Genomic DNA, 22,933 nt, shown 5'->3' on the forward strand with positions numbered 1-22,933 from the left:
TATCAACCTCTGGATTTAAGATCCAAGTTGATTTTAATTTTAAGCATTTTAATTTCTTGTTATCAACCTCTGGATTCAAGATCTATGTTGATTTTAATTTTCAGTTATCAACCTCTGGATTCAAGATCCAAGTTATTTTTAAATTTTCAGTTATCAACCACTGGATTCAAGATCCAAGTTGATTTTAATTTTTAGCAATTTAATTTCCTGTTATCAACCTCTGGTTTCAAGATCCAAGTTGATTTTAATTTCCAGTTATCAACCTCTGGATTCAAGATCCAAGCTGCTTTTAATTTTCAGCATTTCAATTTTCTATTATCAACCTCTGGATTCAAGATCTAAGTTGAATTTAAATTTCCAATTATCAACCTCTGGATTCAAGTTCCAAGTTTATTTTATTTTTCTGCTATCAACCTCTGGGTTCAAATCCAAGATAATTTTAATTTTCAACATTTTAATTTCCGGTTATTAGCCTCTGGAATCAAGATCCAAGTTGATTTTAATTTTCAGTTTTTTAATTTCAAGTTATTAACCTCTGGATTCATTATCCAAGTTGATTTTAATTTTTAGCATTGTAATTTTCTATTATCAACCTCTGGATTCAGGATCCAAGTTGATTTTAATTTTCTGCTATCAACCTCTGGGTTCAAATCCAAGTTAATTTTAATTTTCAATATTTTAATTTCTTCTTATTAACCTCTAGAATTAAGATCCAAGTTGATTTTAATTTTCAGTATTTTAATTTCAAGTTATTAACCTCTGGATTCAATATCCAAGTTGATTTTAATTTTCAGCATTTTAATTTCCTGTTATCAACCACTGGATTTAAGATCTAAGTTGATTTTAATTTTCAGCATTTTAATTTCCTGTTATCAACCTCTGAATTCATGATCCAAGTTGATTTTCATTTTCTAGTTATCAACCTCTGGATTCAAGATCCGAGTTGATTTTACTTTTCAGCATATTATTTTCCTGTTATCAGCCTCTGGATTCAATATCCAAGTTGATTTTAAATTTCCAGTTATCAACCTCTCGAGTCAAGATCCAAGTTGATTTTAATTTTTCACATTTTAATTTCTTGTTATTAACCTCTGGATTCAAGATCCGAGTTGATTTTACTTTTCAGCATTTTAATTTCCTGTTATTAACCTCTGGATTCAAGATCTAAGTTGATTTTAAATATCCAGCTATCAACCTCTTGATTCAATATCCAAGTAGTTTTAATTTTCAGTATTTTAATTTCCTGTTATCACCCTCTGGATTCAAGATCCAAGTTGATTTAAAATTTCCAATTATCAACCTCTGGATTCAAGATCCAAGTTGAATTTAATTTTCAGCATTTTAATTTCTTGTTATCAACTTCTAGATTCAAGATTCAGGTTGATTTTAATTTTCAGTATTTTAAATTTCTGTTATCAACCTCTGGATTTAAGATCCAAGTTGATTTTAAATTTTCAGTTATCAACCCCTGGATTCAAGATCCAAGTTGATTTTAAATTTCCAGTTATCAATCTCTGGATTCAAGATCAAAGTTGATTTTAATTTTTAGCATTTAGTTTCCTGTTTTCAACCTCTATATTCAAAATCCAACTTGATTTTAATTTCCAATTATCAACCTCTGGATTCAAGATCCAAGTTGATTTTAAATTTCCAGTTATCAACCTCTGGATTTAAGATCCAAGTTGATTTTAATTTTCAGCATTTTATTTTCCTGTTATCAACCTCTGGATTTAAGATCCGAGTTGATTTTAATTTTCAGAATTTTAATTTCCTGTTATCAACCTCTGGTTTAAAGATCCAAGTTGATTTTAATTTCCAGTTATCAACCTCTGGATTCAAGATCCAAGCTACTTTTAATTTTCAGCCGTTTAATTTTTTGTTATCGACCTCTGGATTCAAGATCAAAGTTAATTTCAATTTTCCAGTTATCAACCTCTGGATTCAAGATCCAAGTTGATTTTAATTTTAAGCATTTTAATTTGCTGTTATCAACCTCTGGATTCATGGTCCAAGTTGATTTTCAATTTCCAGTTATCAACATCTGGATTCAAGATCTAAGTTGATTTTAATTTTTTGTTCTCAACCTCTGGATTTAAGATCCAAGTTGATTTTAATTTTCAGCATTACAATTTGTTATTATCAACATCTGGATTTAAGATCCAAGTTGATTTCAAATTTCTTGTTATCAACCTCTGGATTCAAGATCCAAGTTGATTTTAATTTTCAGCATTTTAATTTCTTGTTATCAGCCTCTGGATTCATGATCCAAGTTGATTTTAATTTGCAGTTATCAATCTCTGGATACAAGATCCAAGTTGATTTTAAATTTCCAGTTATCAATCTCTGCATTCTAGATTCAAGCTGATTTTAATTTTCAGCATTTTATTTTCCTGTTGTCAACCTCTGGATTCAAGATCCGAGTTGATTTTAATTTTCAGAACTTTAATTTCCTGTTATCAACTTCTGAATTCAAGATCCAAGTTGATTTTAAATTACCAGTTATCAACTCTAGATTGAAGATCCAAGTTAATTTTAATTTTAAGCATTTTAATTTCTTGTTATCAACCTCTGGATTCAAGATCTATGTTGATTTTAATTTTCAGTTATCAACCTCTGGATTCAAGATCCAAGTTATTTTTAAATTTTCAGTTATCAACCACTAGATTCAAGATCCAAGTTGATTTTAATTTTCAGCATTTTAATTTCCTGTTATCAACCTCTGGTTTCAAGATCCAAGTTGATTTTAATTTCCAGTTATCAACCTCTGGATTCAAGATCCAAGCTGCTTTTAATTTTCAGCCTTTCAATTTCCTATTATCAACCTCTGGATTCAAGATCTAAGTTGATTTTAAATTTCCAATTATCAACCTTTGGATTCAAGTTCTAAGTTGATTTTAATTTTCTGCTATCAACCTCTGCGTTCAAATCCAAGATAATTTTAATTTTTAACATTTTAATTTCTGGTTATTAGCCTTTAGAATCAAGATCCAAGTTGATTTTAATTTTCAGTTTTTTAATTTCAAGTTATAAACCTCTGGATTCATTATCCAAGTTGATTTTAATTTTCAGCATTTTAATTTTCTATTATCAACCTCTGGATTCAGGATCCAAGTTGATTTTAATTTTCTACTATCAACCTCTGGGTTCAAATCCAAGTTAATTTTAATTTTCAATATTTTAATTTCCTGTTATTAACCTCTAGAATTAAGATCCAAGTTGATTTTAATTTTCAGTATTTTAATTTCAAGTTATTAACCTCTGGATTCAATATCCAAGTTGATTTTAATTTTCAGCATTTTAATTTCCTGTTATCAACCTCTTGATTTAAGATCTAAGTTGATTTTAATTTTCAGCATTTTAATTTCCTGTTATCAACCTCTGGATTCATGATCCAAGTTGATTTTCATTTTCTAGTTATCAACCTCTGGATTCAAGATCCGAGTTGATTTTACTTTTCAGCATATTAATTTCCTGTTATCAGCATCTGGATTCAACATCCAAGTTGATTTTAAATTTGCAGTTATCAACCTCTCGAGTCAAGATCCAAGTTGATTTTAATTTTTCACATTTTAATTTCTTGTTATTAACCTCTGGATTAAAGATCCGAGTTGATTTTACTTTTCAGCATTTTAATTTCCTGTTATTAACCTCTGGATTCAAGATCTAAGTTGATTTTAAATATCCAGCTATCAACCTCTTGATTCAATATCCAAGTAGTTTTAATTTTCAGTATTTTAATTTCCTGTTATCACCTTCTGGATTCAAGATCCAAGTTGATTTAAAATTTCCAATTATCAACCTCTGGATTCAAGATCCAAGTTGAATTTAATTTTTAGCATTTTAATTTCTTGTTATCAACTTATAGATTCAAGATTTAAATTGATTTTAATTTTCAGTATTTTAAATTTTTGTTATCAACCTTTGGATTTAAGATCCAAGTTGATTTTAAATTTTCAGTTATCAACCTCTGGATTCAAGATCCAAGTTGATTTTAAATTTCCAGTTATCAATCTCTGGATTCAAGATCAAAGTTGATTTTAATTTTTAGCATTTTAATTTCCTGTTTTCAACCTCTATGTTCAAAATCCAACTTGATTTTAATTTCCAATTATCAACCTCCGGATTCAAGATCCAAGTTGATTTTAAATTTCCAGTTATCAACCTCTGGATTTAAGATCCAATTTAATTTTGAATTTTCAGTTTTCAACCTCAGGATTCAAGATCCAAGTTGATTTTAATTTTCAGCATTTTAATTTCCTATCATCAACCTCTGGATTCAAGATCCGAGTTGATTTTAATTTTCAGAATTTTAATTTCCTGTTGTCAACCTCTAAATTCAAGATCGAAGTTGATTTTAAATTTCTAGTTATCAACCTCTGGATTCAAGATCCAAGTTGATTTTAATTTTAAGCATTTTAATTTCTTATTATCAACCTCGGGATTCAAGATCCATTTTGATTTTAATTTTCAATTATTAACCTCTGGATTCAAGATCCAAGTTGATTTTAAATTTCCAGTTATCAACCGCTGGATTCAAGATCCAAGTTTATTTTAATTTTCAGCATTTTAATTTCATGTTATCAACCTCTGATTTCAAGATCCAAGTTGATTTTAATTTCCAGTTATCAACCTTTGGATCAAGATCCAGGGTAATTTTAATTTTCAGTCTTTTAATTTCCTGTTATCAACCTCTGAATTCAAGATCTAAGTTCATTTTAAATTTTCAATTATCAACCTTTGGATTCAAGTTCCAAGTTGATTTTTATTTTCTGCTATCAGCCTCTGGGTTCAAATCCAAGTTAAATTTAATTTTCAATATTTTAATTTCCTATTGTTAACCTCTAGAATCAAGATCCAAGTTGATTTTAATTTTCAATATTTTAATTTCCTATTGTTAACCTCTAGAATCAAGATCCAAGTTGATTTTAATTTTCAATATTTTAATTTCAAGATATTAACCTCTAGATTCAATATCAAAGTTGATTTTAATTTAGCATTTTAATTTCCTATTATCAACATTTGGATACAAGATCCAAGTTGATTTTAATTTTCAGCATTTTAATTTCCTGTTATCAGCATCTGGAATCATGATCCAAATTGATTTTTAATTTCCAGTTACCAACCTCTGGATTCAAGATCCGAGTTGATTTTACTTTTCAGCATTTTAATTTCCTGGTATCAACCTCTGGATTCAATATCCAAGCTGATTTTAAATTTTCAGTTATCAACCTTTCGATTTAAGTTCTAAGTTGATTTTAATTTTTTGCGTTTTAATTTCTTGTTATTAACCTATGGATTCAAGATCCGAGTTGATTTTATTTTTTAGCATTTTAATTTCCTGTTATTAACCTCTGGATTCAAGATCTAAGTTGATTTTAAATTTCTAACTATTAACCTTTTGATTCAATATCCAAGTTGATTTTCAGTTACATTATTTTAATTTCCTATTATCAACCTTTGGATTCAAGATCCAAGTTTATTTTAATTTTCAGCATTTTAATTTCTTGTTATCAATTTCTGGATTCAAGATTCAAGTTGATTTTAATTTTCAGTATTTTAATTTCTTGTTATCAACCTCTGGATTCAAGATCCAAGTTGATTTTAAATTTCTAGTTATCAACCTCTGGATTTAAGATACAAGTTGATTTTAAATTTCCAGTTATCAACCTCTAGATTTATGATCCAAGTTGATTTTAATTTTTAGAATTTTAATTTCTTGGTATCAACCTCCATATTCAAAATCCAACTTGACTTTAATTTCCAATTATCAACCTCTGGATTCAAGATCCAAGTTGATTTTAAATTTCCAATTATCAACCTCTGGATTCAAGATCCAAGTTGATTTTAATTTTCAGTATTTTAATTTCCTATTTTCAACCTCTAGATTTAAGATCCAAATTGATTTTAATTTCCAGTTATCAATCTCTGGATTCAAGATCCAAGTTGATTTTAATTTCCTGTTATCACCTGCTGGATTCAAGATCCAAGTAGATTTTAATTTTCACCATTTTGATTTCTTGTTATTAACCTCTGGATTCAAGATCTAAGTTGATTTTAATTTTCAGCATTTTAATTTTCTATTATCAACATCTGGATTCGATATTCAAGTTCATTTTAAATTTCCAGTTATCAACCTCTGGATTCAAGTTCTAAATTGATTTTAATTTTCAGAACTTTAATTCCCTGTTATAAACCTATGGATTCATGATTGAAGTTGATTTTAATTTCCTGCTATCAACCTCTGGGTTCAAGATCTAAGTTGATTTTAATTTTCAGCATTTTAATTTACTGTTATTAACATCTAGATTCAAGATCCAAGTTGGTTTTAAATTTCAAGTTATCAATCTCTGGATTCAAGATTCAAGTTGATTTCAATTTTTCGTATTTTAATTTCCTGTTATCAACCTTTAGATTTGAGATCCAAGTCGATTTTAATTTTCAATATTACAATTTCCTGTTATCAACCTCTAGAATCAAGATCTAAGTTGATTTCAAAATTCCAGTTATCAATCTCTGGATTCAGGATCCAAGTTGATTTTAATTTTCAGCCTTTAAATTTCATGTTATCAGCCTCTGGATTCAAGATCCAAGTTGATTTTAATTTCCAGTTTTCAACCTCTGGATTCAAGATCCAAGTTGATTTTAAATTTCCAGTTATCAACCTCTGAATTCAAGATCCAAGTTGATTTTAAATTTCAACATTTTAATTTCCTGTTATCAATCTATGGATTCAAGATCTAAGTTGATTTTAATTTTCAGAATTTTAATTTTTTGTTGTCAACCTCTGAATTCAAGATCCAAGTTGATTTTAATTTTAAGCATTTTAATTTCTTGTTATCAACCTTGGGATTCAAGATCTATGTTGATTTTAATTTTCAGTTATTAACCTCTAGATTCAAGATCCAAGTTGATTTTAAATTTTCAGTTATTAACCACTGGATTCAAGATCCAAGTTGATTTTAATTTTTAGCATTTTAATTTCTTGTTATCAAGCTCTGGTTTCAAGAATCAAGTTGATTTTAATTTCCAGTTATCAACCTAGATTTAAGATCCAAGCTGATTTTAATTTTCTGCCTTTTAATTTTCTGTTATCAACCTTTGGATTCAAGATCTAAGTTGATTTTAAATTTCCAGTTATCAACCTCTAGAGTCAAGTTTCAAGTTGATCTTAATTTTTCGACTTTTGATTACCTGTTATCAACCTCTAGATTCAAGAACCAAGTTGATTTACTTTTTTGCTATAAACCTCTTGGTTCAAGATCCAAGTTAATTTTAATTTTCAACATTTTAATTTCTTGTTATTCACCTCTAGATTCAATATCCAAGTTGATTTTAATTTTCAGTATTTTAATTTCTAGTTATTAACCTCTAGAATTAAGATCCAAGTTGATTTTAATTTTCAGTATTTTAATTTCAAGCTATTAACCTCTGGATTCAATATCCAAGTTGATTTTAATTTTCAGCATTTTGATTTCCTGTTATCGACCTCTGGATTCATTCAAGTTGATTTTAATTTTCTGCTATCAACCTCTAGGTTCAAATCCAAGTTAATTTTAATTTTCAACATTTAAATTTCCTGTTATTAACCTCTAGAATAAAGATCCAAGTTGATTATAAATTTCAGTATTTTAACTTCAAGTTATTAACCTCTAGATTCAATATCAAAGTTGATTTTAATTTTCAGCATTTTAATTTCCTGTTATCAACCTCTGGTTTCAAGATCTAAGTTGATTTTAAATTTTGCAGTTATCAACCTCTGGATTCAAGTTCCAAGTTGATTTTAATTTTTTCAGTTTTATTTACCTGTTATCAACCTCTGAATTCAAGAACCAAGTTGATTTTAATTTTCTGCCATAAACCTTTGGGTTCAAAATCCAAGTTAATTTTAATTTTCAGCATTTTAATTTCCTGTTATTAACCTCAAGATTCAAGATCCAAGTTGATTTTAATTTTCAGTATTTTAATTTATAGTTATTAACCTCTGGATTCAATATCCAAGTTGATTTTAATTTTTAGCATTTTAATTTCCTGTTATCAACCTCTGGATTCAAGATCCAAGTTGATTTTAATTTGCTATTATCAACCTCTGGATTCATGGTCCAAGTTGATTTTCAATTTCTAGTTATCAACATCTAGATTCAAGATCCAAGTTGATTTTAATTTTCTGTTATCAACCTCTGGATTTAAGATCCAAGTTGATTTTAATTTTCAGCATTACAATTTCGTATTTTAACCTCTGGCTTCAAGATCCAAATTGATTTCAAATTTCCAGTTATTAACCTCTGGATTCAAGATCCAAGTTGATTTTAATTTTTAGCATTTTAATTTCCTATTATCAGCCTCTGGATTCAAGATCCAAGTTGATTTTAATTTCCAGTTATCAACCTCTGAATACAAGATCCAAGTTGATTTTAAATTTCTAGTTATCAATCTCTGGATTCAAGATTCAAGTTGATTTTAATTTTCAGCATTTTATTTTCCTGTTATCAACCTTTGGATTCAAGATTCGAGTTGATTTTAATTTTCAGAACTTTAATTTCCTGTTATCAACCACTGAATTCAAGATCCAAGTTGATTTTAAATTACCAGTTATCAAACTCTAGATTGAAGATCCAAGTTAATTTTAATTTTAAGCATTTTAATTTCTTGTTATCAACCTCTGGATTCAAGATCTATGTTGACTTTAATTTTCAGTTATCAACCTCTGGATTCAAGATCCAAGTTGTTTTTAAATTTTCAGTTATCAACCACTGGATTCAAGATCCAACTTGATTTTAATTTTCAGCATTTTAATTTCTTGTTATCAACCTCTGGTTTCAAGATCTAAGATGATTTTAATTTCCAGTTATCAACCACTGGATTCAAGATCCAAGTTGATTTTAATTTTTAGCATTTTAATTTCTTGTTATCAACCTCTGGTTTCAAAATTTAAGATGATTTTAATTTCCAGTTATTAACCTCTGGATTCAAGATCCAAGCTGCTTTTAATTTTCAGCCTTTCAATTTCCTATTATCAACCTCTGGATTCAAAATCTAAGTTGATTTTAAATTTCCAATTATCAACCTCTGGATTCAAGTTCCAAGTTGATTTTAATTTTCTGCTATCAACCTCTGGATTCAAGATTCAAGTTGATTTTAATTTTCAGCATTTTATTTTCCTGTTATCAACCTCTGGATTCAAGATCCGAGTTGATTTTAATTTTCAGAACTTTAATTTCCTGTTATCAACCTCTGAATTCAAGAACCAAGTTGATTTTAAATTACCAGTTATCAACCTCTAGATTGAAGATCCAAGTTAATTTTAATTTTAAGCATTTTAATTTCTTGTTATCAACCTCTGGATTCAAGATCTATGTTGATTTTAATTTTCAGTTATCAACCTCTGGATTCAAGTTCCAAGTTATTTTTAAATTTTCAATTATCAACCACTGGATTCAAGATCCAAGTTGATTTTAATTTTCAACATTTTAATTTCCTGTTATCAACCTCTGGTTTCAAGATCCAAGTTGATTTTAATTTCCAGTTATCAACCTCTGCATTCAAGATCCAAACTACTTTTAATTTTCAGCCTTTCAATTTCCTATTATCAACCTCTGGATTCAGGATCTAAGTTGATTTTAAATTTTCAATTATCAACCTCTGGATTCAAGTTCCAAGTTGATTTTAATTTTCTGCTATCAACCTCTAGGTTCAAATCCAAGATAATTTTAATTTTTAATATTTTAATTTCCGGTTATTAGCCTCTAGAATCAAGATCCAAGTTGATTTTAATTTTCAGTTTTTTAATTTCAAGTTATTAACCTCTGGATTCATTATCCAAGTTGATTTTAGTTTTCAGCTTTTTAATTTCCTATTATCAACCTCTGGATTCAGTATCCAAGTTGATTTTAATTTTCTGCTATCAACCTCTGGGTTCAAATCCAAGTTAATTTTAATTTTCAATATTTTAATTTCCTGTTATTAACCTCTAGAATTAAGATCCAAGTTGATTTTAATTTTCAGTATTTTAATTTCAAGTTATTAACCTCTGGATTCAATAACCAAGTTGATTTTAATTTTAAGCATTTTAATCTCCTGTTATCAACCTCTGGATTTAAGATCTAAGTTGATTTTAATTTTCATCATTTTAATTTTCTGTTATCAACCTCTGGATTCATGATCGAAGTTGATTTTCATTTTCTAGTTATTAGCCTCTGGATTCAATATCCGAGTTGATTTTACTTTTCAGCATTTTAATTTCCTGTTATCAGCCTCTGGATTCAATATCCAAGTTGATTTTAAATTTTCAGTTATCAACCTCTCGAGTCAAAATCCAAGTTGATTTTAATTTTTCACATTTTAATTTCTTGTTATTAACCTCTGGATTCAAGATTCGAGTTGATTTTACTTTTCTGCATTTTAATTTCCTGTTATTAACCTCTGGATTCAAGATCTAAGTTGATTTTAAATTTCCAGCTATCAACCTCTTGATTCAATATCTAGGTAGTTTTAATTTTCAGTATTTTAATTTTCTGTTATCACCCTCTGGATTCAAGATCCAAGTTGATTTAAAATTTCCAATTATCAACATCTAGATTCAAGATCCAAGTTGATTTTAATTTTCAACATTTTAATTTCTTGTTATCAACTTCTAGATTCAAGATTCAAGTTGATTTTAATTTTCAGTATTTTAAATTCCTGTTATCAACCTCTTCATTTAAGATCCAAGTTGATTTTAAATTTTCAGTTATCAACCTCTGGATTCAAGATCCAAGTTGATTTTAAATTTCTAGTTATCAACCTCTGGATTCAAGATCAAAGTTGATTTTAATTTTTAGCATTTTTATTTCCTATTTTCAACCTGTATATTCAAAATCCAACTTGATTTTAATTTCCAATTATCAACCTCTGGATTCAAGAACCAAGTTGATTTTAAATTTCCAATTATCAACCTCTGGATTCAAGATCCAAGTTGATTTTAATTTTCAACATTTTATTTTCCTGTTATCAACATCTGGATTCAAGATCCGAGTTGATTTTAATTTTTAGAATTTTAATTTCCTGTTATCAACCTCTGAATTCAAGATCCAAGTTGATTTTAAATTTTCAGTTATCAACCTCTGGATTCAAGATCCAAGCTGCTTTTAATTTTCAGTCTTTTAATTTCCTGTTATCAACCTCTGGATTCTAGATCTAAGATGATTTTAAATTTTCAATTATCAACCTCTGGATTCAAGTTCCAAGTTCATTTTAATTTTCTGCTATCAGCCTCTGGGTTCAAATCAAGATAATTTTAATTTTCAACATTTTGATTTCCGGTTTTTAACCTTTAGAATCAAGATCCAAGTTGATTTTAATTTTTAGCATTCTAATTTTCTATTATCAACATCTGGATTCAATATTCAAGTTGATTTTAAATTTCCAGTTATCAACCTCTGGATTCAAGTTTCAAGTTGATTTTAATTTTCAGAACTTTAATTTCCTATTATAAACATCTGAATTCAAGATCGAAGTTGATTTTAATTTCCTGCTATTAACCTCTGGGTTCAAGATCTTAGTTGATTTTAATTTTCAACATTTTAATTTACCGTTATTAACCTCTAGATTCAAGATCCAAGTTGATTTTAAATTTTCGCATTTTAATCTCCTGTTATCAAACTTTGGATTTAAGATCCAAGTTGATTTTTAATTTCAACATTACAATTTCCTGTTATTAACCTCTAGATTCAAGATCCAAGTTGATTTCAAATTTCTAGTTATCAATCTCTGGATTTAGGATCTAAGTTGATTTTAATTTTCAGTATTTAAATTTCCTGTTATCAGCCTCTAGATTCAATATCCAAGTTGATTTTAATTTTCAGTATTTAAATTTCCTGTTATCAGCCTCTAGATTCAATATCCAAGTTGATTTTAATTTTCAGTTTTCAACTTCTGGATTCAAGATCCAAGTTGATTTTAAATTTTTAATTTTCAACCTATGGATTCAAGATCCAAGTTGATTTTAATTTTCAGCATTTTAATTTCCTGTTATCAACCTATGGATTCAAGATCTGAGTTGATTTTAATTTTTAGAATTTTAATTTTCTATTGTCAATCTCTGAATTCATGATCCAAGTTGATTTTAAATTTCCAGTTATCAACCTCTAGATTCAAGATCCAAGTTGATTTTAATTTTAAGCATTTTAATTTCCTGTTATCAACCTCAGGATTCAAGATCCATGTTGATTTTAATTTTCTGTTATTAACCTCTGGATTCAAGATCCAAGTTGATTTTAAATTTCCAGTTATCAACCTCTGGATTCAAGATCCAAGTTGATTTTAATTTTCAGAATTTTAATTTCTTGTTATCAAGCTCTGGTTTCTAGAACCAAGTTGATTTTAATTTCCAGTTATCAACCTCTGGATTTATGATCCAAGCTGGTTTTAATTTTCTGCCTTTTAATTTTCTGTTATCAACCTTTGGATTCAAGATCTAAGTTGATTTTAAATTTCCAGTTATCAACCTCTTGATTCAAGTTCCAAGTTGATTTTAATTTTCCGTGTTTTGATTACCTGTTATCAACCTTTGGATTCAAGAACCAAGTTGATTTTAATTTTCTGCTATAAACCTCTTGGTTCAAGATCCAAGTTAATTTTAATTTTCAACGTTTTAATTTCCTGCTACTAACCTCTAGATTCAAGATCCAAGTTGATTTTAATTTTCAGTATTTAAATTTTCTGTTATCAGCCTCTGGATTCAATATCCAAGTTGATTTTAATTTTTAGTTTTCAACCTCTGGATTCAAGATCCAAGTTGATTTTAAATTTTCAGTTATCAACCGCTGGATTCAAGATCCAACTTGATTTTAATTTTTCACATTTTAATTTCCTGTTATCAAACTCTGGATTTAAGATCCAAGCTGATTTTAATTTTAAGCATTTTAATTTCTTGTTATCAACCTTGGGATTCAAGATCCATGTTGATTTTAATTTTCAATTATTAACCTCTGGATTTAAGATCCAAGTTGATTTTAAATTTCCAGTTATCAGCCGCTGGATTCAAGATCCAAGTTGATTTTAATTTTCAACATTTTAATTTCCTATTATCAAGCTCTGGTTTCAAGAACCAAGTTGATTTTAATTTCCAGTTATCAACCTCTGGATTTATGATCCGAGCTGGTTTTAATTTTCTGCCTTTTAATTTTCTGTTATCAACCTTTGGATTTATGATCTAAGTTGATTTTAAATTTCCAATTATCAACCTCTAGATTCAAGTTCCAAGTTGATTTTAATTTTTCGAGTTTTGATTACCTGTTATCAACCTCTGGATTCAAGAACCAAGTTGATTTTAATTTTCTGCTATAAACCTCTTGGTTCAAGATCCAAGTTAATTTTAATTTTCTACATTTTAATTTCCTGTTATTAACCTCTAGATTCAAGATCCAAGTTGATTTTAATTTTCAGTATTTTAATTTCTAGCTATTAACCTCTAGAATTAAGATCCAAGTTGTTTTTAATTTTCAGTATCTTAATTTCAAGCTATTAACCTCTGGATTCAATATCAATGTTGATTTTAATTTTCAGCATTTTAATTTGCTGTTATCGACCTCTAGATTCAATATCCAAGTTGATTTTAATTTTCTACTATCAACCTCAAGGTTCAAATCCAAGTTAATTTTAATTTTCAACATTTTAATTTTCAACATTTTAATTTCCTGTTATTAACCTCTAGAATCAAGATCCAAGTTGATTTTAATTTTCAGTATTTTAATTTCAAATTATTAACCTCTGGATTCAATATCCAAGTTGATTTTAATTTTTAGCATTTTAATTTTCTGTTATCGATCTCTGGATTCAAGATCCAAGTTGATTTTAATTTTCTGCTATCAACCTCTAGGTTCAAATCCAAGTTAATTTCAATTTTCAACATTTTAATTTCCTCTTATTAACCTATAGAATCAAGATCCAAGTTGATTTTAATTTTCAGTATTTTAATTTCTAGTTATTAACCTCTGGATTCAATATCCAAGTTGATTTTAATTTTCAGCATTTTAATTTCCTGTTATCAACCCCTGGATTCAAGATCTAAGTTGATTTTAAATTTCCAGTTATCAACCTCTAGATTCAAGTTCCAAGTTGATTTTAATTATCCGAGTTTTAATTACCTGTTATCAACCTGTGGATTGAAGAACCAAGTTGATTTTAATTTTCTACTATAAACCTCTGGGTTCAAGAACCAAGTTAATTTTATTTTTCAACATTTTAATTTTTTGTTATTAACCTCTAGATTCATGATCCAAGTTGATTTTAATTTTCAGTATTTTAATTTCTAGTTATTAACCTCTATAATTAAGATCCAAGTTGATTTTAATTTTCAGTATTTTAATTTCAAGCTATTAACCTCCGGATTCAATATCCAATTTAATTTTAATTTTCAGCATTTTAATTTCCTGTTATCGACCTCTGGATTCCAAATCCAAGTTGATTTTAATTTTCTGCTATCAACCTCTAGGTTCAAATCCAAGTTAATTTTAATTTTCAACATTTTAATTTTCTGTTATTAACCTCTAGAATCAAGATCCAAGTTGATTTTAATTTTCAGTATTTTAATTTCAAGTTATTAACCTCTGGATTCAATATCAAAGTTGATTTTAATTTTCAACATTTTAATTTCCTGTTATCAACCTCTGAATTCAAGAACTAAGTTGATTTTAATTTTCTGCTATCAACCTCTAGTTTCAAATCCAAGTTGATTTTAATTTTCAGCATTTTAATTTCCTGTTATTAACCTCAAGATTCAAGATCCAATTTGATTTTAATTTTCAGTATTTTAATTTATAGTTATTAACTTTTGGATTCAATATCTAAGTTGATTTTAATTTTCAGCATTTTAATTTCCTGTTATCAACCTATGGATTCAAGATCCAAGTTAATTTTAATTTTTAGTGTTTAAATTTGATGTTATGAACCTCTGGATTCATGATCCAAGTTGATTTTCAATTTCTAGTTATCAACATCTGGCTTCAAGATCCAAGTTGGTTTTAATTTTCCTCATTTTAATTTTCTGCTATCAACCTCTGGATTTAAGATCCAAGTTTATTTTAATTTTCAGCTTTACTATTTCTTATTATCAACCTCTGGATTCAAGATCCAAGTTGATTTCAAATTTCCAGTTATCAACCTCTGGATTCAAGGTCCAAGTTGATTTTAATTTTCAGCATTTTAATCTCCTGTTATCAGCCTTTGGATTCATGATCCAAGTTGATTTTAATTTCCAGTTATCAACCTCTGGATACAAGATCCAAGTTGATTTTAATTTTCAGCATTTTATTTTCCTGTTATCAACCTCTGGATTCACGATCCTAGTTAATTTTAATTTTCAGAACTTTAATTTTATGTTATCTACCTCTGAATTCAAGATCCAAGTTGATTTTAAATTTCCAGTTATCAACCTCTAGATTGAAGATCCAAGATGATTTGAATTTTAAGCATTTTAATTTCTTGTTGTTTCAATATCTATGTTGATTTTAATTTTCATTTATCAACATCTGGATTCATGATCCAAGTTGTTTTTAAATTTCCAATTATCAACCACTGGATTCAAGATCCAAGTTGATTTTAATTTTCAGCATTTTAATTTCTTGTTATGAACCTGTGGTTTCAAAATCCAAGTTGATTTTAATTTCCAATTATCAACCTCTGGATTCAAGATCCAAGCTGCTTTTAATTTTCAACCTTTTAATTTCCTATTATCAACCTCTGGATTCAAGATCTAAGCTAATTTTAAATTTCCAATTATCAACCTCTAGATTCAAGTTTCAAGTTGATTTTAATTTTCTGCTATCAACCGCTGGGTTTAAATCCTAGATAATTTTAATTTTCAACATTTTAATTTCCGGTTATTAACCTCTAGAATCAAGATCCAAGTTGATTTTAATTTTCAGTTTTTTAATTTCAAGTTATTAACCTTTGGATTCATTATCCAAGTTAATTTTAATTTTCAGCATTTTAATTTCCTATTATTAACCTCTGGATTCAGGATCCAAGTTGATTTTAATTTTCTGCTACCACCTTTGGGTTCAAATCCAAGTTAATTTTATTTTTCAATATTTTAACTTCCTGTTATTAACCTCTAGAATTAAGATCTAAGTTGATTTTAATTTTCAGTATTTTAATTTCAAGTTATTAACCTCTGCATTCAATATCCAAGTTGATTTTAATTTTCAGCATTTAATTTCCTTTTATCAACCTCTGGATTTAAGATCTAGGTTGATTTTAATTTTTAGCATTTTAATTTCCTGTTATCAACCTCTGGATTCATGATCCAATTTGATTTTCATTTTCTATTTATTAACCTCTGAATTCAAGATCCGAGTTGATTTTACTTTTTAGCATTTTAATTTTCTGTTATCAGCCTCTGGATTCAATATCCAAGTTTATTTTAAATTTCCAGTTATCAACCTTTCGATTCAAGATCCAAGTTGATTTTAATTTTTCATATTTTAATTTCTTGTTATTAACCTCTGGATTCAAGATTTGAGTTGATTTTACTTTTCAGCGTTTTAATTTCCTGTTATTAGCCTCTAGATTCAAAATCCAAGTTCATTTTAATTTTCAGTATTTTAATTTCCAGTTATTAACCTCAGGATTCAATATCCAAGTTGATTTTAGTTTTCAACATTTTAATTTCTTGTTATCAACCTCTAGATTCAAGATCCAATTAATTTTTATTTTCTGCTATCAACCTCTGGGTTCAAATCCAAGTTAATTTTAATTTTCAATATTTTAATTTCCTATTGTTAACCTCTAGAATCAAGATCCAAGTTGATTTTAATTTTCAATATTTTAATTTTAAGATATTAACCTCTTGATGCAATATCAAAGTTGATTTTAATTTTCAGCATTTTAATTTCCTGTTATCAACATCTGGATTCAAGATCCAAGTTGATTTTAATTTTCAGCATTTTAATTTTCTGTTATCAACCTCTGGAATCATGATCAACGTTGATTTTCAATTTCCATTTACCAACCTCTGGATTCAAAATCCGAGTTGATTTTGCTTTTCAGCATCTTAATTTCCTGGTATCAACCTCTGAATTCAATATCCAAGTTGATTTTAAATTTCCAGTTATCAACCTCTCGATTCAAGATCTAAGTTGATTTTAATTTTTCGCATTTTAATTTCTTGTTATTAACCTCTGGATTCAAGATCCGAGTTGATTTTACTTTTCAGCATTTTAATTTTCTGTTATTAACCTCTGGATTCAAGATCTAAGTTGATTTCAAATTTCTAGCTATTAATCTTTTGATTCAATATCCAAGTTGATTTTCATTTTCATTATTTTAATTTCCTGTTATCAACATCTGGATTCAAGATCCAAGTTGATTTTAATTTTCAGCATTTTAATCTCTTGTTATCAACTTCTGGATTCAAGATTCAAGTTGATTTTAATTTTCAGTATTTTAATTTTCTTTTATCAACCTCTGGATTCACAATCCAAGTTGATTTTAAATTTCTAGTTATCAACCTCTGGATTCAAGATACAATTTGATTTTAAATTTCCAGTTATCAGCATCTAGATTTAAGATCCAAGTTGATTTTAATTTTTAGAATTTTAATTTCCTGGTATCAACCTCTGGATTCAAGATCCAAGTTGATTTTAATTTCCAATTATCAACCTCTGGATTCAAGATCCAAGTTGATTTTAAATTTTCAGTTATCAACCTTTGGATTCAAGATCCAAGTTGATTTTAATTTTTAGTATTTTAATTTTCTATTTTCAACCTCTAGATTCAAGATCCAAATTGATTTTAATTTCCAGTTATCAACCTCTGGATTCAAGATCCAAGTTGATTTTAATTTCCTGTTATCAACCGCTGGATTCCAGATCCACGTAGATTTTAATTTTCAGTATTTTAATTTCCTGTTATTAACCTCTGGATTCAAGATCTAAGTTGATTTTAATTTTCAGCATTTTAATTTTCTATTATCAACATCTAGATTCAATATTCAAGTTCATCTTAAATTTCCAGTTATCAACCTCTGGATTCAAGTTCCAAGTTGATTTTAATTTTCAGAACTTTAATTTCCTGTTATAAACCTCTAGATTCAAGATTGAAATTGATTTTAATTTCCTGCTATCAACCTCTGGGTTTAAGATCTAAGTTGATTTTAATTTTCAGCATTTTAATTTACATTTATTAACATCTAGATTCATGATCCAAGTTGATTTTAAATTTCAAGTTGTCAACCTCTGGATTCAAGATCCAAGTTGATTTTAATTTTTCGTATTTTAATTTTCTGTTATCAACCTATGGATTTAAGATCCAAGTCGATTTTAATTTTCTTTATTACAATTTCCTGTTATCAACCTCTGGAATCAAGATCTAAGTTGATTTCAAAATTCCAGTTATCAATCTCTGGATTCAGGATCCAAGTTGATTTTAATTTTCGGCCTTTAAATTTCACGTTATCAGCCTCTAGATTCAAGATCCAAGTTGATTTTAATTTCCAGTTTTCAACCTCTGGATTAAGATCCAAGTTGATTTTAAATTTCCAGTTATCAACCTCTGAATTCAAGATCCAAGTTGATTTTAAATTTCAGCATTTTAATTTCCTGTTATCAATCTATGGATTCAAGATCTGAGTTGATTTTAATTTTCAAAATTTTAATTTCCTGTTGTCAACCTCTGAATTCAAGATCCAAGTTGATTTTAAATTTTCAGTTATCAACTTCTAGATTCAAGATCCAAGTTGATTTTAATTTTAAGTATTTTAATTTCTTGTTATCAACCTTAGGATTCAAGATCCATGTTGATTTTAATTTTCAGTTATTAATCTCTGGATTTAAGATCCAAGTTGACTTTAAATTTTTAGTTATTAACTGCTGGAATCAAGATGCAAGTTGATTTTAATTTTCAGCATTTTAATTTCCTGTTATCAAGCTCTGATTTCAAGAACAAAGTTGATTTTAATTTCCAGTTATCAACCTGGATTTAAGATCCAAGCTGATTTTAATTTTCTGCCTTTCAATTTTTTGCTATCAACCTTTGGATTCAAGATCTAAGTTGATTTTAAATTTCCAGTTATCAACCTCGAGATTCAAGTTCCAAGCTAATTTTAATTTTCCGAGTTTTGATCACCTGTTATCAACATCTGAATTCAAGAATCAAGTTGATTTATTTTTCTGCTATAAACCTCTTGGTTCAAGATTCAAGTTAATTTTAATTTTCAACATTTTAATTTCCTGTTATTAACCTCTAGATTCAAGATCCAAGTTGATTTTAATTTTCAGTATTTTAATTTCTAGTTATTAACCTCTAGAATTAAGATCCAACTTGATTTTAATTTTCAGTATTTTAATTTCAAGCTATTAACCTCTGGATTCAATATCCAAGTTGATTTTAATTTTCAGCATTTTGATTTCCTGTTATCGTCCTCTGGATTCAAGATCCAAGTTGATTTTAATTTTCTGCTATAAACCTCTAGGTTCAAATCCAAGTTAATTTTAATTATCAACATTTTAATTTCCTGTTATTAACCTCTAGAATCAAGATCCAAGTTGATTTTAATTTTCAGTATTTTAATTTCAAGTTATTAACCTCTCGATTCAATATCCAAGTTGATTTTAATTTTCAGCATTTTAATTTCCTGTTATCAACCTCTGGATTCAAGATCTAAGTTAATTTTAAATTTCCAGTTATCAACCTCTGGATTCAAGTTCCAAGTTGATTTTAATTTTTCGAGTTTTATTTACCTGTTATCAACCTCTGAATTCAAGAACCAAGTTGAATTTAATTTTTTGCTGTAAACCTTTGGGTTCAAGATCCAAGGTAATTTTAATTTTTAGCATTTTAATTTCCTGTTATTAACCTCAACATTCAAGATCCAAGTTGATTTTAATTTTCAGTATTTTAATTTATAGTTATTAACCTCTAGATTCAATATCCAATTTGATTTTAATTTTCAGCATTCTAATTTCCTGTTATCAACCTCTGGATTCAAGATCTAAGTTGATTTTAATTTTCAACATTTTAATTTGCCGTTGTCAACCTTTGTATTCATGGTCCAAGTTGATTTTCAATTTCTAGTTATCAACATCTGGATTCAAGATCCAAGTTGATTTTAATTTTTTGTTATCAACCTCTGGATTTAAGATCTAAGTTGATTTTAATTTTCAGCATTACAATTTCCTATTATCAACCTCTGGATTTAAGATCCAAGTTGATTTCAAATTTCCAGTTATCAACCTCTGGATTCAAGATCCAAGTTGATTTTAATTTTCATCATTTTAATTTCCTGTTATCAACCTCTGGATTCAAGATCTAAGTTGATTTTAATTTTCAGCATTTTAATTTGCTGTTATCAACCTCTAGATTTATGGTCCAAGTTGATTTTCAATTTCTAGTTATCAACCTCTGGATTCAAGTTCCAAGTTGATTTTAATTTTCAGAACTTTAATTTCCTGTTATAAACCTCTAGATTCAAGATTGAAGTTGATTTTAATTTCTTGCTATCAACCTCTGGTTTCAACATCTAAGTTAATTTTAATTTTCAACATTTTAATTTACATTTATTAACATCCAGATTCAAGATCCAAGTTGATTTTAAATTTCAAGTTGTCAACCTCTGGATTCAAGATCCAAGTTGATTTTAATTTTTCGTATTTTAATTTTCTGTTATCAACCTATGGATTTAAGATCCAAGTCGATTTTAATTTTCAATATTACAATTTCCTGTTATCAACCTCTGGAATCAAGATCTAAGTTGATTTCAAAATTCCAGTTATCTATCTCTGGATTCAGGATCAGAGTTGATTTTAATTTTCAGCCTTTAAATTTCACATTATCAGCCTCTATATTCAAGATCCAAGTTGATTTTAATTTCCAGTTTTCAACCTCTGGATTCAAGATCCAAGTTGATTTTAAATTTCCAGTTATCAACCTCTGAATTCAAGATCCAAGTTGATTTTAAATTTCAGCATTTTAATTTCTTGTTATCAATCTATGGATTCAAGATCTGAGTTGATTTTAATTTTCAAAATTTTAATTTCCTGTTGTCAACCTCTGAATTTAAGATCCAAGTTGATTTCAAATTTTCAGTTATCAACCTCTGGATTCAAGATCCAAGTTGATTTTAATTTTCAGCATTTTAATTTCGTGTTATCCGCCTCTGGATTCAAGATCCAAGTTGATTTTAATTTCCAGTTATCAACATCTGGATACAAGATCCAAGTTGATTTTAAATTTCCAGTTATCAATCTCTGGATTCGAGATTCAAGTTGATTTTAATTTTCAACATTTTATTTTCCTGTTATCAACCTCTGGATTCAAGATCTGAGTTGATTTTAATTTTCAGAACTTTAATTTCCTGTTATCAACTTCTGAATTCAAGATCCAAGTTGATTTTAAATTACCAGTTATCAACCTCTAGATTGAAGATCCAAGTTAATTTTAATTTTAAGCATTTTAATTTCTTGTTATCAACCTCTGGATTCAAGATCTATGTTGATTTTAATTTTCAGTTATCAACCTCTGGATTCAAGATCCAAGTTATTTTTAAATTTTCAGTTATCAACCACTGGATTCAAGAACCAAGTTGATTTTAATTTTCAACATTTTAATTTCCTGTTATCAACCTCTGGTTTCAAGATCCAAGTTGATTTTAATTTCCAGTTATCAACCTCTGGATTCAAGATCCAAGCTACTTTTAATTTTCAGTCTTTCAATTTCCTATTATCAACCTCTGGATTCAAGATCTAAGTTGATTTTAAATTTCCAATTATCAACCTCTGGATTCAAGTTCCAAGTTGATTTTAATTTTCTGCTATCAAACTCTGGGTTCAAATCCAAGATAATTTTAATTTTCAACATTTTAATTTCTGGTTATTAGCCTCTAGAATCAAGATCCAAGTTGATTTTAATTTTCAGTATTTTAATTTCAATTTATTAACCTCTAGATTCATTATCCAAGTTGATTTTAATTTTCAGCATTTTAATTTTCTATTATTAACCTCTGGATTCAGGATCCAAGTTGATTTTAATTTTTTGCTTTCAACCTCTGGGTTCAAATCCAAGTTAATCTTAATTTTCAACATTTTAATTTCCTGTTATTAACCTGTAGAGTTAAGATCCAAGTTGATTTTAATTTTCAGTTTTTTAATTTCAAGTTATTAACCTCTTGATTCAATATCCAAGTTGATTTTAATTTTCAGCATTTTAATTTCTTGTTATCAACCTCTGGATTTAAGATCTAAGTTGATTTTAATTTTCAGCATTTTAATTTCCTGTTATCAACCTCTGGATTCATGATCCAAGTTGATTTTCATTTTCTAGTTATCAACCTCTGGATTCAAGATCCGAGTTGATTTTACTTTTCAGCATATTAATTTCCTGTTATCAGCCTCTGGATACAATATCCAAGTTGATTTTAAATTTCCAATTATCAACCTCTCGAGTCAAGATCCAAGTTGATTTTGATTTTTCACATTTTAATTTCTTGTTATTAACCTCTGGATTCAAGATTTGAGTTGATTTTACTTTTCAGCATTTTAATTTCCTGTTATTAACCTCTGGATTCAAGATCTAAGTTGATTTTAAATATCCAGCTATCAACCTCTTGATTCAATATCCAAGTTGTTTTAATTTTCAGTATTTTAATTTCTTGTTATCACTCTCTGGATTCAAGATCCAAGTTGACTTAAAATTTCCAATTATCAACCTCTGGATTCAAGATCCAAGTTGAATTTAATTTTCAGCATTTTAATTTCTTGTTATCAACTTCTAGATTCAAGATTCAAGTTGATTTTAATATTCATTATTTTAAATTTCTGTTATCAACCTCTGGATTTACGAACCACCAACTTATAAACCCAGCATCTCTCCCGTGTTTTGTCGATGTGGGATTTGCCTAGGGTGTTACAATCCACCCCCCTTATGGGACTCAGCGTCCTCGCTAAGGTTTGCCCCACCATCG

This window comes from Hevea brasiliensis, chromosome 6, assembly GCF_030052815.1.
Source record: "Hevea brasiliensis isolate MT/VB/25A 57/8 chromosome 6, ASM3005281v1, whole genome shotgun sequence".
Classification (NCBI taxonomy): domain Eukaryota; kingdom Viridiplantae; phylum Streptophyta; class Magnoliopsida; order Malpighiales; family Euphorbiaceae; genus Hevea; species Hevea brasiliensis.